The sequence below is a fragment of the Panthera onca genome, chromosome X, assembly GCF_046562875.1.
Source record: "Panthera onca isolate mPanOnc1 chromosome X, mPanOnc1 haplotype 2, whole genome shotgun sequence".
NCBI classification, from domain to species: domain Eukaryota; kingdom Metazoa; phylum Chordata; class Mammalia; order Carnivora; family Felidae; genus Panthera; species Panthera onca.
This window is the reverse complement of record NC_138357.1, coordinates 64,988,723-65,009,025: the sequence shown is the minus strand read 5'-3', so window position 1 is coordinate 65,009,025 and position 20,303 is coordinate 64,988,723. Positions and strand designations below refer to the sequence as shown.

General features: G+C 38.2%; 1 protein-coding gene across 3 annotated transcripts in view; it reads left to right on the top strand.

Annotated features, from left to right (window-relative positions):
- GPR174 (G protein-coupled receptor 174) overlaps positions 1-20,303 on the top strand; it is a 63,566-nt gene that overhangs the window by 8,395 nt on the left and 34,868 nt on the right. For 2 of the 3 annotated variants that reach the window (XM_081793840.1, XM_081793838.1), the window contains exon 3: positions 10,113-10,204. The exons of the other annotated variant lie outside the window; for it this stretch is intronic. The gene's annotated coding sequence lies outside the window, so the exon portion shown is untranslated. The remainder of the gene's footprint in view (positions 1-10,112; positions 10,205-20,303) is intronic. 3 annotated transcript variants of the gene reach the window in all.

The window sequence follows — 20,303 nt, the reverse complement described above, 5'->3', positions numbered from 1 at the left end:
CAGCAATTGAAAAAAAATATAAGGCTCATTGAATTGTCAGCATACTGACAAAAAAAAAAAAAAAAAAGAAAAACTGTGTACTGCTCCAGATGCTCAAGACGATTGTGTTGACTGAACTTGTTGAATTATTTAGTCCATGTGTAGGCTGATGAGAAAGTTTAGCATAATATATGAAGGGTACAAATTGTTTAAAACCTCTCCCTTACTCTCCTCCCTTGGTACTGTCCTTCATTTTTCTTGGATCTGTGATGGTTCCCATGAATTATTTAAAACAAGACTACTGGGGGCACCTGGGTGGCTCAGTCAATTAGATGTGTGACTTTAGCTCAGGTCATGATCTTATGGTTCGTGGGTTTGAGCCCTGTGTCAGGCTCTGTGCTGACAGCTCAGAGCCTGGAGCCTGCTTTGGATTCTGTCTCCCTCTCTCTCTGCCCCTCTCCTACTCGTTCTCTTTCTCTCTCTCTCTCCCTCTCAAAAATAAATAAACATTAAAAAAATTAAAAAAATTAAAAAAATAAAAGACTCCCGGGAAAGTGCCTGCATGGTCTCAGTGAAGTTTGTGCATAACATCTTCTACTTCTTGGTCATGGATACGTTAGCTTAAATCCACTGATAAAATCTCAGTTTTTTTGAGCTTAAAAATAGAGACACTGTCTTTATTTCACTTAGCATTATATCTTCTAGGTCAGTTAATGTTGTTGCAAATGGTAAGATCACATTATTTTTTATGGATGAGTAATATCGCTTTCTATACCTTTTTTTAATCCATTAACTAAGGATAGGCACTTGGGTTGCTTTCATATCTTGACTATTGTAAATAATGCTGCAATAAACATAGGGGTACATATATCTTTTAGAATTAGTGTTTTCTTTTTCTTTGGGCAAATACCCAGTAGTGGAATTATTGTATCTATTGTAATTATATTTTTAATTATTTCAAGGAACTTCCACACTTTTTTTCACAGTGGCTGCACCAATTTGCAGTCCCACCAACAGTGCTCAAGTGTTTATTTTTCTTCACATCATCACCAACACTTGTTATTTATTGTACTTTTGAGTTTAGCCATTCTGACATGTGTAAGGTGATATCTCATTATGGTTGTGATTTATATTTCCCTGATGATTAGTGATGTTGAGCATCTTTCCATGTGTCTGTTGGTCATCTGTATGTCTTCTTTGGAAAAAAGTTTTTTAGGTCCTCTGCCCATTTTTAACCAGATCATTTTTTTGTGTGTTGAGTTGTATAGGTCCTTTATATATTTTGGAAATAACCCATTATTATTCATATCATTTTCAATAACTTCTCCCTTTCAGTAGGTTGCTTTTTTGTTTTGTTGATGGTTTCCTTCACTGTGTGCAAGTCTTGTATTTTGGTGTTGTCCCAACAATTTAATTTTGCTTTTGTTTCACTTGCCAGATGAAACATACCTAGGAAAATGTTGTTATGGCCCATGTCAAAGAAATTACTGTCTATGTTTTCTTCAAGGAATGTTATGGTTTCAGGTCTCACATTTAGGTCTTTAATCCATTTTGAGTTTATTTTTGTATATAGTGTAAGGAAGTTGTCCAAATTCATTCTTTTTCATGTAGCTGTCCAGGTTTCTCAACACCATATCTTTCCAAATATATATTCTTCTCTCCTTTGTTATAGCTTAATTGATAATAATGTGTGGATTTGTTTCTGGGCTGTGTATTCTGCTCCACTGATCTCTATTTTTGTCCCAGTACCATGTTGTTTTGATTATTGCAGCTTCCTAGTATATCTTAAAATCTGGGATTGTGATATCTGCAGTTTTATTCTTCTTTTTCAAGATTGTTTTGGGTATTTGGGGTCTTTATTGGTTCCATGTCCAATTTTAGGATTATTTGTTCTAGTTCTGTGAAAAATACTGCTGGTATTTTTTATAGGAAGTGCATTATATGTATAGATTTCTTTGGGTAGTATGGACATTTTAACAATATTTATTCTCCCAATCGGTGATCAAGAAATATCTTTCCATTTAATTGTGTCATTTTAAGTTTCTTTCATCAGTATTTTATAGTTTTAGAGTACATATTTCACCTTCTTGGTTAAATTTGTTCCTCTGTGTTTTATTATTTTTGATGCAATTTGATGTAATTGGGATTGTTTTCTTAATTTATCTTTCTTCTACTTCATTATTAGTGTACAGAAATGCAAAATACTTCCTTATATTAATTTTGTTTCCTGCAAATTTGCTGAATTCATTTATCAGTTCTAGCAGTTTTTTGGTAGTATCTTTAGGGTTTTCTATATAGAGTATCATATCATCTGCAAATAGTGCCAGTTTTTATTTATTTTATTTTATTTTATTTTATTTTATTTTATTTTATTTTAAACATTTGTTTATTTTGGGGACATAGAGAGACAGAGCATGAATGGGGGGAGGGTCAGAGAGAGAGGAAGACACAAAATCTGAAACAGGATCCAGGCTCTGAGGTGTCAGCACTGAGTCTGATGCGGGGCTCGAACTCACAGACTGTGAGATCATGACCTGAGCCAAAGTCGGATGCTTAACCGACTGAGCCACCCAGGCGCCCCAATAGTGACAGTTTTACTTCTTCCTTACCAATTTGGATGCCTTTTTTTCCCTTTTCTGATTACTGTGGATAAGATTTCAAGTACTATGTTGAATAAAAGTGGCGAGAATGGATATCCTTGTTTTGTTCCAAATTTTACAAAAAAAAAAAAAAAAAAACTCCCAGGTTTTCCCCATTAGGTATGATGTTAGGTGTACTTTTCATTATATGGCTTTATGGCGTATATGGCTATATGGCATTATATGGCGTTATGTTGAGGTATGTTCCCTCTAAGCTTACTTTGTTGAGGGTTTTTATCATGAATGGATGCTGTACTTTGTCAAATGCTTTGTCTGCATGTATTGAGTTGAACATGTGGCTTTTATCCTTTCTCCTGTTAATGTGGTGTATCTAATTGATTGATCTGAGAATATCAAAACACACTTGTATCTCAAAAGTAAATCCCCTGATGAGGAGTGACGTTGAGCATTTTTTCATGTGCCTGGAAAGGAAAAAAAAAGTTAGAGAGGGAGAAAGCCAAACCATAAGAGACTCTTAAAAACAGAATAAACTGAGGGTTGATGGGAGGGTGGGAAGGAGGGGGGTGGGTGATGGGCATTGAGGAAAGCACCTGTTGGGCTGAGCACTGGGTGTTGTATGGAAACCAATTTGACAATAAATTTCATATTAAAAAAATATTAAAAAAAAGTAAATCCCACTTGATCATGGTGACTGATTTTTAGCAAAATATTTATTTATTTATTTTGGAGAACACAAGTGGGGGAGGGGCAAGAAAGGGGCACAGAGGATCTGAAGCAGGCTCTGTGCTGACAGACTGACAGCAGTGAGCTCGATGTGGTGCTTGAACTCATGAACCACAAGATCATGACCTTAGCTGAAGTCAGATACTTAACCCACTGGGCCACCCAGGTGCCCTAGTGACTTTTTAAAAGGTATTATTGGACTTGGTTTGCTAATATTATGTTGGAGATTTTTCATCTAGGCTCATTAGAGATATTGGTCTGTAGTTTTATGTAGTGTCTTTAACTGTTTTTAGTATTAGGGCAATGCTGGCCTTATAGAATGAATTTGGAAGGTTTCTTTCCTCTTTTATTTTTTGAAATGCTCTGAGAAGTATAGGTAGTAACTCTTCTTTTCATGTTTGGTAGAATTCACCCACGAAGGCATCTGTTCCTGGACTTTGTCTGCTGGGAGTTTATGATTACTGAGTCCATTTCATTGCTAGTAATCTGTCTTTTCATTTTTTTATTACTTCCTGATTGTATTTAGAAAGGTTATTATTCGCATGGATTTATATATTTCTTCTAGGTTGTACAATTTTTTGGCATACATTTTTTTGTCATGTCAATACAAATTCTTTCTATTTCTCTGGTGTCAGTTGCTATTTCTTTTTCTTCATCTGATTTTATTTATTTACCTTTTTTGTGCCTGGCTAAAGGTTTAACAATTTTTTTCAGTCTTTTCAAAGTAACAGTTCCTAGTTTTATTGATCTGTTTTTTTGTTTGTTTGTTTTTTGTTTTTTTGTTTTTTTAGTCTCCATGTCATTTATTTCTATTCTAATCATTATTTTTACCTTCCTTCTACTGGCTTTGGGCTTTGATTTTTTTATTTTTCTAGCACATTTAAGTCTAAGGTTAGGTTATTTATTTGAGGTTGTTTTTATTCCTTAGGTAAGCCTGTGTTATTATAATCTTCTTTCTCACAACAGCCTTTGCTGCATCCCAAAGATATTTGACTATTGTGCTTCTATTTTCATTTCTCTCCACTTGTTATTTTATTTTATCCTTGATTTATTTTTTTTTAAATAAAGATTATTTAATTTTGAGAGAGAGAGATAGAACATCAGCAGAGGAGGGGTAGAGAGAGAGGGAGACACAGAATCTGAAGTGCAGGGCTTGAACTAATGAACCATGAGATTGTGACCTGAGCTCAAGTTGGATGCTTAACTGACTGAGCCACCCAAGTGCCCCTCTCCTTGATTTCTTGGTTGACCCATTAATGGTTGACTAGCATTTTATTTAGCCTCCATGTATTTGTGTTATTTCAAGATTTTTCTTGTGATTGATTTCTAGTTTCATACCATTGCTGTTGACAAAGAATCAAGATATGATTTCGACTTTAAAAAAAATGAGACTTTTTTGTGGCCTAATATGTGATATATTCTGGAAGATGTAGCATATGCACTTGAAAAGAGTGTGCATTTGACTGCTTTTGAATGAAATGTTCTGAATATATATTAATTCCATCTTTTCCAATGTATCATTCAAAGCTACTGTTTCCTTGTTGATTTTCTGTCTGGATGATCTATCCATTGTTTTAAGTGGAGTGTTAAAGTCTCTTATTGTATTATAGATTTTTGCTTTTATATCTGTTAATACTTGCTTTATTTCTTTGGGTGCTCCCATTCTGAGTCCATAAATATTTACAATTGTTATATATTCTTGTTTATTTCATGATTACATGAAAGAATACTTTGTTTTTTTGTTACAATCTTTGTTTAAAAGTGTCCTTTGTTTTTTGTTACAATCTTTGTTTTAAAGTCTATTTTGTTTGATATAAGTACTGCTACCAGTTTTTTTTCCCTTCCATTTGCATGATAAATGTTTTTACATCTTTTCACTTTCAATCTGCAGATTTCTTCAGGTCTGTCATGAGTCTCTTGTATGCAGAATATAGATGGGTGTTGCTTTTTTGTACATTTATTTCTCCCTGTGTCTTTGTACCATTTAGTGCATTTATAATCAAAGTAATTATTGATAAGTATGCACTTACTGCCATTTTGTTACTTGTTTTACAGTTGTATTTTTTTTCTGTTCCTTTTTTTCTTGCTCTCTTCCCTTGTAGTTTGATGGCTTTCTTTAGCGATATGCTTGGGTTCCTCTCACTATACTTTTTGCAATTCCATTATAGGTTTTTTTATTTGTGGTTACCATTAGTTTTATATATAACATACTATGTATATAGGAATCTATATTAAGTTGATGGTTGCTTAGGTTTAAAACCATTTTAAGTAAGCACTAAATTTTTACTCCACCCTTCATGTTATATATATAGATGTCATACTGTGTATCCTTTTATTATGTGAATTAATTGACTGATTTTTGTTGATATAATTGATTTACTGCTTTTGTGCTTTAACCTCCACACTGGTTTTATAAGTGATCAATCTATTACTTTTATTATGTTTCTATGTACTTGTAAAAATTTTTCCTTTTCTAAATTTCTTCTGATTATGGCATTTTCTCTCCACTCAAAGAATTTCCTTTAATGTTTCTTGTAAGGTAAGTTTAGTGGTGATGAACTCCTTTAAATTGTGTTTGTCTTGGAAACTCTTTATTAAACTCTTCTTCTATCTTGAATAGTAGCCTTGCTTGATAGAATATTTTTTCTGCAGTTTTTTTTTCTTTTTTTACAGTTTCTTTTTTTTACAGTTTTTTTACACTTTTAAAATATCATCCCACTCCCTGAAAACATTTCTGCTGAAATATCAGCTGACAGCCTTATGGGGTTTCCCTTTTATGTAACTGTTTTTTTTTTCTTGCTCCTTTTAAAGCTCTCTATCACTACTTTTTACCATTTTAATTATTATGTGTCTTGGGGCAAGCTCCTTGGCTTCATTTTGTTGGTAGCTCTCTGTGATTCCTGAATCTGGATGTCTGTTTCCTTCCCCACATTAGGGAATTTTTCAGCTTTTTTTTTTTGTCAAATTAATTTTCCGTCCTTTTATTCTCTTTTTTTCCTTCTGGAATCCTTATAATTCCAATATTATTACAACTTATGAAGTCACTGAGTTCCCTTAACCTATTCCCATTTTTTATTAATTTTTCTTTGCCATTTAGCTTGGTTAGTTTCTATTAACTTGTCTCCCAGGTCGCTGATCTGTTTTCCTATTTCCTCTAATCTACTATATATTCTTTCTAGTGTATTTTTAAGTTCAGTTATTGAGTTCCTCATCTCTGACTGGTTCTCTCTCTCTCTCTCTCTCTCTCTCTCTCTCTTACATTTTCTGTCTCTTTGCTGAAGGTCTCAGGCATATTGCCAATCTCCATTCCATTTAACTCCTTTGCTGTGATTTTTCCCTGCTCTTCCGCTTGGAACATATTCACCTGTCTCCTCATGTTGTTGAAATTTCTGTGTTTGTTTCTGTGTATTAGGAAGTTCAGTTATGGTCTGATCTTGACAGTAATGGCCTTATGAAGATGAAGTCCTGCAGTGCACTGTAGGGTAATGTCTCTTGGTCACTGGAACCAGGTACTTCAGGGGTGTCTTCTATGTGTGTTGCGTGCACCTTACTATGGCGGTTGAACTGTGTTTGCCTTAAGTCCAGTAGGCTGTAAGGGCCTACTTTGCCTGTTGTAGGCAGGTTTTTGTCCTTGTACCTTGAAGGGGCCAGTCTAGGGTTGCCTTATTATTATACTTGGGTCAGACCAGATGCCTGCCTTTTTCTGGGGATGCTTTTGCACTGAACTTCAGAGTGTTCTCCCTACATTGTCCCCTGAGAAGATTTACTTGATGGGTGGAACCTGCAGTCAGACCTAGATGTTTGCCTACAGTCTGTCTCTTGGGGTTGCAGTGACCCCAAATTAAAAGGGCTTTCTCTTTGTGAAGTTTTGTTGGCAGGTGGAGCTGACAGTCAGACAAGATATCTGCCCCCAGCCCACTGCTGGGGCCATGGTTGGGTTGTGTGTGTAGTTATCTTTCCTTATCTCTAGGGCAGGATTCACTTTGGAAGGACTACTTTTGAGTGGGTTGGACTGGACAGGCAACTATGCAGAACATGGGGATGGGGCCTGCAGTGTTTGGAAACTAGGTGAAGAGTGTTCAAGTTGGTTTCAGCAGGTATCTGGCTATCTAGGTTGCCAATGGGGAGAGAAATCATGACCACCAGTTCTTTTGTCCTTGAAGTCTTTTAAATATCCTTGTAACTCCAGCACATGTTCTGAAATTAGTAAATAAATCTCCTTCCTATATACCTCAGGCACTTTTTAAACTGCTGCTTCTATGTTGTATCTTTCAGGGTGGGTTGTTTATTATACTGTCTCTTTAATAGCTGGGATTCAATTTTCCCTCTGGCTCTTCCACAGTTAAAAATGCTGATTTTTAAAGCACCCAGAGTTAAGCTGTTCTTAGTGTAAAAGTGCAAATTTAAGCCCCACTGTTTTTCAAAGCCAAATGTTATGAGGACTCATCTGCCCAGTGCAGGTCCTTTGTATCTGGGGTGCCTGCTGTGGGGCTTATTCCTCTTCTTTTCCATGCTTGTGGTGTCCCACCCATGTGTGGTTAGTCTGACCAGGAGTTTGGTTCATAACCACATTTCTTTCCCTACTACCATTTTTATGTGATCTCTTCTCTAGGATTAACAATGGAAAGTCTGTTTTGCCAAGCTTTGGGTTGTTGCCTGGGTTAGATGCACTGGTGTGGCTATTTGGCGTATTCCTGGGTGGAGGTAAACTTAGGATCCACTTATTCACCTTCTTCCCAGGCTAATCAAATCAAGCTTTGTACTAGTTTTAAACTGTGAGAACTCAAAGGAACCTCAGGGATAATACAGTCTAACTATTAAATTTTACAGATGAAATATTGAGGCCCAGAGATAAAAGTAATTTTTCCAAAGTCATTTCACCAATTAGTGGTAAAGTGAAGACTAGAAGCAGGTGTCCTATGTCTATGACCTGTATTTTCCCCCCTATACCCTGCTTTCTCTCAGCTTATGTGTCCTGTCTTAGGAGTTGAAAAAAACCAGAAAGTAACACAGAATACTTTTAGGGCATATGATTTTTCTAGAAGAAACTGATGAAGTGACCCCCACCATCTTTTTGATATCTTACATGATTCCTGTCCCTGAAATATAATAAGTAAAAAGATTTTTTAAAAGTGCCTGAGAATATTCACCACTTTAATTAAATCTGTTTCTGTCCAGCTGGATTTGTCTGGTGATGTTTATGATTAGTCTGTAACTCTTCTCAGTCACTAAATTCTGTCCCTATGAAATATTGTTCTAGTTTGTCTTCACATATCTGTCCCACTCAAGTAGTATTTGGATAGTCCTGGCTATGCCTTCACATACAACAAAGGACCAGTAGATTTCTTTCCTAGCCCCCATGACAGACTACTATGGATTCTGGGCTCCTGGGAGTGCCTTTGGCTTACTCTAGTCTATTTTATCCTCACTGCTATTTTTTTCTTCATCAAGTCTTTTTAAAGCATTTATTGAGAAGTCCCTGTATACCAAACATCTTATTTAGCATATGTTGGAGGCCAGAAGAAAAGGACAAATGATATGTATTGGCATCTATTATGTGCTAAGCACTGTCTTACTGGATTTTACTTGGGATATTTCAGGTAATTTTAACAATACACCCCAGGAGTATACATTATTGTACTCATTGTACAAGAGGAAGAAACTGAGGTTAGGGTAGGTAGAAGAACAGAAAGCAAGTGGTTCAAGATTTCCCAACTGAAGCTGGCATTTTAACTCTAGTCACTTTTAAAGGAGACCCCTCCCCAAGAAGCTTGGAGTCTAGATGAGAAAATGTTCTTAAAAGGATTAGATCGATACAAATTTGTTTAGGTGGAAGCTATTATGTTGGTTGCCTGCCTTCTATGTTTCCTGCCCACTCCTCTCTTTTGTAGAATTCTCTGCCAACACTTATGATATAATCTAGTTTCCCTGGTAATTCTAATATATTTCACCACCTAAAACTGTTCCCATCTATGTTCCTTTATTTCCCTTCTTCTACTAAGTAAAATGTATCTCCATTTGTATTTCATCATGTCCACTTTCTAAGGTGAAAACTAGCTTATATGATTCACTACAGTTAATGGATTAATGTGAAAATCTTCCTTGCAGCATTTTCATTTACTAAGAAATCCCTGAAGACACAGTGCCTTAAAGAATTGAACCTATAATGGGATATTTCAGGCAATGTGGCAAGCCTGGGCAAGGGATCATTGGGTAACATGGGGTAAAGAGTAGTGAAATACAGTTTTTGGTGCCCCCAAATTACCCCACATGAGAAGCCTTTTACAAGCCTTGCGATGGTACCTGCAAGGCAGTGTTTTGTAGAAGTTAATCTGTCTCAGCATCAACTGTGTTGACAGTAGCCATTTGGATACCCTTCCATGTGTATTAACTAATCAATGAAGTGGTTGTTGTTGTGAGAACTCTGAAAAGATCCCCAACTGAGAAAATGACAGTTTATACCCTCCAATTGTGTTGTGTTTGACTAGAAACTAGGATTTTGCTAGGCTAGTTCATCACAGTTAAGAGCTCCTTGTGACCAAGGAGGGACATGTGACCTCTGCCACTGACATTCTTATCATCTCTCACCCTTTCCAAAGGTTGCCAAGTCAGAAAAATATGTCGGAGGGTAAAGGGATCCCATTTGACTTTGCTACCACTATCAACTAAATATAACTCTCTCTGTATATTTTTCACCCATATAATCCATTTGGGGTCTCAGTATCCACCTGCTGAAATATCACAGCCCTCTATGAACATCTTTTTCGTGCTGAACTTGACCACTACTCTTGTATGTTTTTTTTTTTTCAGGCATAAATGAATTAAACCAGCAGATTCCCCATGGATTCCTCAGAAGAGTCTATTGCTCTGATTAAGGAATTCCACCAGCACTGGAGAAAAATGTAGGTACTGAAGTATAGTCTTGATTCTGTTTTGGCATCATCCCTAAAAGAGTGCTTTTTCATTCTGTGAACACTGAACTGAGAGTCCTCCCCACACCCCTGTCCTACATTTGCTGGTCCACTTGATATATTACCAGACAATAACCAGGTTCTTGTGGTCAGTGAGTGTATTTTTATAGAACACGAAGATCTGCAGTTTCTGGAGTATTTGGTAGGATGTTATGTTCTTTAAAATATTGCCTTGTTGAGTCATATTGGAAACTGAGACAAAAGGAAAAATGAGTAATGTTGATCCTGACTTTATTAAGTAAGCAAACAAATACATAAATATCACTCAGCACATATTGTCCATTCTAGTTGTACAGTATAGAGTAATATGTGTGCATTGAGGAAACGGATGCCATTTACTGAGAAAGAATAATAGAGTATTTGAAGTGAAGAAGTGAATCACGTGAATAATAGGCAAATGTCTATTTATTGATTGGTAAGCTTAAAAATCATTGAATCTTAGAACAGATTCTGAAGATGTAGATTTTGGAGAGAGGGGAGTGTTTATTATGTTTCCTTTTGGCTCCTTTTTCTGGATGTCTATTCTTAGAAGAAATGCATTATTGAAACACCAGCCTAGACATCTAACCATTGTAAGAGGACCTGTCTAATACTTAACTAATTTAAAAAATATCAGCATCAGTATCTCATTGTGGCTCTCATTTGAATTTCCCTGATGATTAGTGATGTTGAGCATCTTCTCATGTGTCTGTTGGCCATTTGTATGTCTTCTTTGGAAAAATGTCTGTTCAGGTCCTCTGTCCTTTTAAAATCAGGTTATGTATGGTTTTATGATGTTGAGTTGTATACTTTTTAAAATATATTTTGGATATTAATGGAATATTAGATACATCATTTGCATATATCTTCTTCCATTCAGTAGGTGGTCTTTTTTTTTCCACTGTGCAAAAGCTTTTTATTTTGGTGTAATCTGAATAGTTTAATTTTGCTTTGTTTCCTTGCCAGAGGAGACATATATAGAAAAATGTTTCTATGACCAATGTAAAAGAAGTTGCTACCTATATTTTCTTCTATAAGTTTTATGATATTTACCCAAAGAAAACAAAGACACTAATTTGGAAAGGTATAGGCACCCCTCTGTTTACTAGTGCAGCACTATTTACAACAGACAAATTATGGAAGCAACCCACGTGTCCAGTGATAGATGAATGAAAAAAGAAGTGTATACACACACACACACACACACACACACACACACATTGGAATATTAATCATCCATAAAAAAGAATAATAAGATCTTGCTATTTGCAACAACATGGATGGACATAAAGATTATTATGCTAAGCAAGATAAGTCAGTCAGAGAAAGACAAATGCCATGTGATTTCACTCATATATGGAATTTATGAAATAAAAAAATAAAAATACAAACAAAAACATTGTTAAATACAGAGAACAAACTAGTGGTTGCTATAGGAGACATGGATGGGGGCATGGGTGAAGTAGATAAAGGGGATTAAGGGCACACTTATCGTGATGAGCAATAAGTAATGTGTAGAGTTGTTGAATAACTATATCACACACTGGCAGCTAATATAGCACTGCATGTTAATTATACTTAAAACAAATCAGGAACAAAATGACTACATAGATCACTTAAACATGGAAAGAGAAAGACCTTAAACACAGTCACATTCACTTATATCTCTACCTAGGAAGTCAGGGTTTTAATAACTAACATAACTCCTTAGAGTGCTCATATTACCAGTACGTGAATATGTTCACGTTTAAGTATTTAGTATATGAGTTTATGGAAAAAATAAAGTATATGTTACTATAAAGTAACGTACCACACCTCAGTTGGAGGTATTAACAAATGAAAGTGCTGGTTGAACCTGAGTTACTGTTGTGATATAAAATTTAAACTAACTGGAGGATATTCAAGTACATTTTTATTTATTCATAGCCATAAAAGTCCCCTGTCAGGAAACAACCTCAGGCTTGAGAGAGAAAGAGAAATAATCAACTACAACTACTAGCCAAAAATAAAAAACAAAACAAAACAAGCAACAAAATAGAACATTTTTACTAATAAAAGTGTTATGTATGCAAAGATATATAATTAGCTTTAATGATTTCCTCCTGGAGACATTAATCTGAATTCAGTCTTTGGCCACCACATTTAGATAGATATGCATAAAGTTATTTTATACTATGTAAAATGCTAAGAATTCATTTATTTGTAAGCACATATTTATATAGAATTTACTATAGAAACTTAGAAATATTAACTTATTAAATACTCACAGAGGTAGGCACTATTATCTCATTTCACAGATGAAGCAATTGAGACACAGAAATGCTTAACATGCCCAAAGTCACATGGCTAGTCAGTGGCAGAATCTGATGGTTTTATTGAAGCGTAATGAACATAAAATGCTATGTTAGTTCCAGATGTACAACTATTGATCCAACAATCCTATACTACTCAGTGCTCACCATAACTGTAGTCACCACATGTCACCATACAGTATCATTACAATATTATTGACTGTTTTACATATGCTGTCCTTTTTATCTCCATGACTTACTTATTTTACAACTCCAAGTTTGTACCTCTTAATCCCTTTATTTTACCCATCTGCCCAACTACCTCCCCTCTGACAGACTGGTTCCAGATTCCCACACTCTTGTCAACCATAAATGATGCCTTATTATTTATAAAATATTTGTATGTTATGCAATAATTATATATGTATCCACACATAAATATGGTATGGAATACCAGGGCTATTTAAAAACCAGAAGTAAAATGATAAAATATTAGAGCTAAAAGAACCTTATAAATTTATTTGGTTGAACCTACACACTTCGAAGAAGAAATGAGGAAGGAGGAGAGGAAGATGGCAGCAAACATCTTAGGCTTGCCTCTTCCCAAGACCACAATTAGATAACTAGCAAATCATAATAATACCCCAGAAATAGACCTGAAGACTGACAGAACAAACTCCACAACTAAAGGGAGAAAAGAGACCACATCAAAGAAGTTAGAAAGTGTGTAGACATGGTTTAGAGGAGAAATGGATGGCAGGTGCTGCAGAGGGGAGGGAACCATGGTTGCAGAGAAGAGTGAAAGACAGGGGAGCACACAGGTGAATGCACAAGGCAAATGTTTGTGCAAAGACATTGGCTTGGAAAACCCTTGAGGGTGACTTTCCTGAGATTTTGCATCCAGCCTAATTTACAGCCTGAAGTTTTTTTTTTTTTTTTTTTTATTTATTTATTTATTTATTTATTTATTTTATTTTTTAATATATGAAATTTACTGTCAAATTGGTTTCCATACAACACCCAGTGCTCATCCCAAAAGGTGCCCTCCTCAATACCCATCACCCACCCTGCCCTCCCTCCCACCCCCCATCAACCCTCAGTTTGTTCTCAGTTTTTAACAGTCTCTTATGCTTTGGCTCTCTCCCACTCTAACCTCTTTTTTTTTTTTTTTTTCCTTCCCCTCCCCCATGGGTTTCTGTTATGTTTCTCAGGATCCACATAAGAGTGAAACCATATGGTATCTGTCTTTCTCTGTATGGCTTATTTCACTTAGCATCACACTCTCCAGTTCCATCCATGTTGCTACAAAAGGCCATATTTCATTTTTTCTCATTGCCACGTAGTATTCCGTTGTGTATATAAACCACAATTTCTTTATCCATTCATCAGTTGATGGACATTTAGGCTCTTTCCATAATTTGGCTATTGTTGAGAGTGCCGCTATAAACATTGGGGTACAGGTGCCCCTATGCATCAGTACTCCTGTATCCCTTGGATAAATTCCTAGCAGTGCTATTGCTGGGTCATAGGGTAGGTCTATTTTTAATGTTCTGAGGAACCTCCACACTGCTTTCCAGAGCGGCTGCACCAATTTGCATTCCCACCAACAGTGCAAGAGGGTTCCTGTTTCTCCACATCCTCTCCAGCATCTATAGTCTCCTGATTTCTTCATTTTGGCCACTCTGACTGGCGTGAGGTGATATCTGAGTGTGGTTTTGATTTGTATTTCCCTGATAAGGAGCGACGTTGAACATCTTTTCATGTGCCTGTTGGCCATCCGGATGTCTTCTTTAGAGAAGTGTCTATTCATGTTTTCTGCCCATTTCTTCACTGGGTTATTTGTTTTTCGGGTGTGGAGTTTGATGAGCTCTTTATAGATTTTGGATACTAGCCCATTGTCCGATGTGTCATTTGCAAATATCTTTTCCCATTCCGTTGGTTGCCTTTTAGTTTTGTTGGTTGTTTCCTTTGCTGTGCAGAAGCTTTTTATCTTCATAAGGTCCCAGTAATTCACTTTTGCTTTTAATTCCCTTGCCTTTGGGGATGTGTCGAGTAAGAGATTGCTACGGCTGAGGTCAGAGAGGTCTTTTCCTGCTTTCTCCTCTAAGGTTTTGATGGTTTCCTGTCTCACATTCAGGTCCTTTATCCATTTTGAGTTTATTTTTGTGAATGGTGTGAGAAAGTGGTCTAGTTTCAACCTTCTGCATGTTGCTGTCCAGTTCTCCCAGCACCATTTGTTAAAGAGACTGTCTTTTTTCCATTGGATGTTCTTTCCTGCTTTGTCAAAGATGAGTTGGCCATACGTTTGTGGGTCTAGTTCTGGGGTTTCTATTCTATTCCATTGGTCTATGTGTCTGTTTTTATGCCAATACCATGCTGTCTTGATGATGACAGCTTTGGAGTAGAGGCTAAAGTCTGGGATTGTGATGCCTCCTGCTTTGGTCTTCTTCTTCAAAATTACTTTGGCTATTCGGGGCCTTTTGTGGTTCCATATGAATTTTAGGATTGCTTGTTCTAGTTTCGAGAAGAATGCTGGTGCAATTTTGATTGGGATTGCATTGAATGTGTAGATAGCTTTGGGTAGTATTGACATTTTGACAATATTTATTCTTCCAATCCATGAGCAGGGAATGTCTTTCCATTTCTTTATATCTTCTTCAATTACCTGCATAAGCTTTCTATAGTTTTCAGCATATAGATCTTTTACATCTTTGGTTAGATTTATTCCTAGGTATTTTATGCTTCTTGGTGCAATTGTGAATGGGATCAGTTTCTTTATTTGTCTTTCTGTTGCTTCATTGTTAGTGTATAAGAATGCAACTGATTTCTGTACTTTGATTTTGTATCCTGCAACTTTGCTGAATTCATGTATCAGTTCTAGCAGACTTTTGGTGGAGTCTATCGGATTTTCCATGTATAATATCATGTCATCTGCAAAAAGCGAAAGCTTGACTTCATCTTTGCCAATTTTGATGCCTTTGATTTCCTTTTGTTGTCTGATTGCTGATGCTAGAATTTCCAGCACTATATTAAACAACAGCGGTGACAGTGGGCATCCCTGTCGTGTTCCTGATCTCAGGGAAAAAGCTCTCAGTTTTTCCCCGTTGAGGATGATGTTAGCTGTGGGCTTTTCATAAATGGCCTTTATGATCTTTAAGTATGTTCCTTCTATCCCGACTTTCTCAAGGGTTTTCATTAAGAAAGGGTGCTGGATTTTGTCAAAGGCCTTTTCTGCATCGATTGACAGGATCATATGGTTCTTCTCTTTTTTTTTGTTAATGTGATGTATCACGTTGATCGATTTGCGAATGTTGAACCAGCCCTGCATCCCAGGAATGAATCCCACTTGATCATGGTGAATAATTCTTTTTATATGCTGTTGAATTCGATTTGCTAGTGTCTTATTAAGAATTTTTGCATCCATATTCATCAGGGATATTTGCCTGTAGTTCTCTTTTTTTACTGGGTCCCTGTCTGGTTTAGGAATCAAAGTAATACTGGCTTCATAGAATGAGTCTGGAAGTTTTCCTTCCCTTTCTATTTCTTGGAATAGCTTGAGAAGGATAGGTATTATCTCTGCTTTAAATGTCTGGTAGAACTCCCCTGGGAAGCCATCTGGTCCTGGACTCTTATTTGTTGGGAGATTTTTGATAACCGATTCAATTTCTTCGCTGGTTATGGGTCCGTTCAAGCTTTCTATTTCCTCCTGATTGAGTTTTGGAAGAGTGTGGGTGTTTAGAAATTTGTCCATTTCTTCCAGGTTGTCCAATATGCTGGCATATAATTTTTCATAGTATTCCCTGAAAATTGTTTGTATCTCTGAGGGATTGGTTGTAATCATTCCATTTTCATTCATGATTTTATCTATTTGGGTCATCTCCCTTTTCTTTTTGAGAAGCCTGGCTAGAGGTTTGTCAATTTTGTTTATTTTTTCAAAAAACCAACTCTTGGTTTCGTTGATCTGCTCTACAGTTTTTTTAGATTCTATATTGTTTATTTCTGCTCTGATCTTTATTATTTCTCTTCTTCTGCTGGGTTTAGGCTGCCTTTGCTGTTCTGCTTCTATTTCCTTTAGGTGTGCTGTTAGATTTTGTATTTGGGATTTTTCTTGTTTCCTGAGATAGGCCTGGATTGCAATGTATTTTCCTCTCAGGACTGCCTTCGCTGCATCCCAAAGCGTTTGGATTGTTGTATTTTCATTTTCGTTTGTTTCCATATATATTTTAATTTCTTCTCTAATTGCCTGGTTGACCCACTCATTCGTTAGTAGGGTGTTCTTTAACCTCCATGCTTTTGGAGGTTTTCCAGACTTTTTCCTGTTGTTGATTTCAAGCTTCATAGCATTGTGGTCTGAAAGTATGCATGGTATAATTTCAATTCTTGTTAACTTATGAAGGGCTGTTTTGTGACCCAGTATATGATCTATCTTGGAGAATGTTCCATGTGCACTCGAGAAGAAAGTATATTCTGTTGCTTTGGGATGCAGAGTTCTAAATATATCTGTCAAGTCCATCGGATCCAATGTATCATTCAGGGCCCTTGTTTCTTTATTGACTGTGTGTCTAGATGATCTATCCATTTCTGTAAGTGGGGTGTTAAAGTCCCCTGCAATGACCACATTCTTATCAATATGGTCGCTTATGTTTATGAGTAATTGTTTTATATATCTGGGGGCTCGGGTATTTGGCGCATAGACATTTATAATAGTTAGCTCTTCCTGGTGGATAGACCCTGTGATTATTATATAATGCCCTTCTTCATCTCTTGTTACAGCCTTTAATTTAAAGTCTAGTTTGTCTGATATAAGTATGGCTACTCCAGCTTTCTTTTGGCTTCCAGGAGCATGATACATAGTTCTCCATCCCCTCACTCTCAATCTAAAGGTGTCCTCAGATCTAAAATGAGTCTCTTGTAGACAGCAAATAGATGGGTCTTGTTTTTTTATCCATTCTGATACCCTATGTCTTTTAGTTGGCGCATTTAATCCATTTACATTCAGTGTTATTATAGAAAGATATGGGTTTAGAGTCATTGTGATGTCTGTATGTTTTATGCTTGTAGTGATGTCTCTGGTACTTTGTCTCACAGGATCCCCCTTAGGATCTCTTGTAGGGCTGGTTTCGTGGTGACAAATTCCTTCAGTTTTTGTTTGTTTGGGAAAACCTTTATCTCTCCTTCTATTCTAAATGACAGACTTGCTGGATAAAGGATTCTCGGCTGCATATTTTTTCTGTTTAGCACACTGTAGATATCGTGCCAAGCCTTTCTGGCCTGCCAAGTTTCAAAGGAGAGATCAGTCACGAGTCTTATAGGTGTCCCTTTATATGTGAAGGCACGTTTATCCCTTGCTGCTTTCAGAATTTTCTCTTTATCCTTGTATTTTGCCAGTTTCACTATGATATGTCGTGCAGTAGATCGATTCAAGTTACGTCTGAAGGGAGTTCTCTGTGCCTCTTGGATTTCAATGCCTTTTTCCTTCCCCAGTTCAGGGAAGTTCTCAGCTATAATTTGTTCAAGTACCCCTTCAGCACCTTTCCCTCTCTCTTCCTCCTCTGGGATACCAATTATGCGTATATTATTTTTTTTTAGTGTATCACTTAGTTCTCTAATTTTCCCCTCATACTCCTGGATTTTTTTATCTCTCTTTCTTTCAGCTTCCTCTTTCTCCATAACTTTATCTTCTAGTTCACCTATTCTCTCCTCTGCCTCTTCAAGCCGAGCCATCGTGGTTTCCATTTTGTTTTGCATTTCGTTTAAAGCGTTTTTCAGCTCCTCGTGACTGTTCCTTAGTCCCTTGATCTTTGTGGCAAGAGATTCTCTGCTGTCCTGTATACTGTTTTCAAGCCCAGCGATTAATTTTATGACTATTATTCTAAATTCACTTTCTGTTATATTATTTAAATCCTTTTTGATCAGTTCATTAGCTGTTGTTATTACTTGGAGATTCTTCTGAGGGGAATTCTTCCGTTTGGTCATTTTGGAGAGTCCCTGGAGTGGTGAGGACCTGCAGGGCACTTCCCCTGTGCTGTGGTGTATAACTGGAGTTAGTGGGCGGGGCCGCAGTCCGACCCGATGTCTGCCCCCAGCCCACTGCTGGGGCCACAGTCAGACTGGTGTGTGCCTTCTCTTCCCCTCTCCTAGGGGCGGGATTCACTGTGGGGTGGCGTGTCCCGTCTGGGCTACTTGCACACTGCCAGGCTTGTGTTGCTGGGGATCTGGCGTATTAGCTGGGGTGGGTAGGCAAGGTGCACGGGGGCTGGAGGGGCAGGCTTAGCTCGCTTCTCCTTAGGTGATCCACTTCAGGAGGAGCCCTGTGGCAGCGGGAGGGAGTCAGATCCGCTGCCGGAGGTTTGGCTCCGCAGAAGCACAGAGTTGGGTGTTTGCGCGGAGCGAGCAAGTTCCCTGGCAGGAACTGGTTCCCTTTGGGATTTTGGCTGGGGGATGGGCGGGGGAGATGGCGCTGGCGCCTTTGTTCCCCGCCAAGCTGAGCTCTGCCGTCCGGGGGCTCAGCAGCTCTCCCTCCCTTTGTCCTCCAGCCTTCCCGCTTTCCGAGCAGAGCTGTTAACTTATGACCTCCCAGACGCTAAGTCGCGCTTGCTGTCGGAACACAGTCGTCCGGCCCCTCCGCTTTTGCCAGCCAGACTCGGGGGCTCTGCTTGGCCGGCGAGCCGCCCCTCCGCCCCGGCTCCCTCCCGCCAGTCCGTGGAGTGCGCACCGCCTCGCCGCCCTTCCTACCCTCTTCCGTGGGCCTCTCGTCTGCGCTTGACTCCGGAGACTCCCTTCTGCTAATCCTCTGGCGGTTTTCTGGGTTCTTTAGGCAGGTGTAGGTGGAATCTAAGTGATCGGCAGGACGCGCTGTGAGCCCCGCGTCCTCCTACGCCGCCATCTTCCGGAACCCCCCCAGCCTGAAGTTTTAAAGGTCAGGGCTTGACTGTGACAGAGCCTTGGGGGCACTATGCTGCTTCTGAAGAGAAGGAAGACAAACAACTTGGGAGCAGTGTGGAAACAGCAATCTGACAATCCGGAGAGTGCCTGGGGCACACAGTGGGGAAACTATTCACTCTTCTCAGAACATGTCCGAGAGGCTATATTCATGGAGACACCTCACTGGGAATAAAGCTGGCTGGCACCATTTCCCTCCTGCAGCCTTCAGCATAAGCACAGAGCCAACTGCAGGAAGCCTCACAGCATCCCTACTGCTGCCTTATTTACATACACCAAGCTCCATCCCCTGTGATCTGGTGAGAGTGCACTTCTCAGTAACTCTTGACTCATTCCCATCATGGCAGACCCCTCACCCAGAAGACAGGAAAACACACCCTGCATACACCACGTCTCTAGATCAGAGAGTTCTGCAAGGCCTCAGTTCTGGAGGAGGTGACAACAGGTCTCCTTTCACAAGCCGACCAGAACACACCTAGTTAAAACTCATCATATTCAGGCCAGGAATGAAACACTGCCCACAGCCCGCAAGGAAAACTTCTGCAGATGACTGGCCTAAAAGAGAGCAAAGCCAAAACACAAAAGCAAGGTGCACACAGTATACACCAGTGACATACCATGGAGCACCAAGAGACATAAATGGTTCTAACACAGAGAAAAGGGCAGACACTTAGACAAAATGCAAAGTAAGAGGAATTTATCTCAAATGAAAGAACAAGATAAGGCCATGGCCAGAGGTCTAAGGAAAAAAAGATATAAGTAACATGCCTGATGGAGAATTTAAAGCAACATCATGAAGATACTTCCTGAGCTTGAGA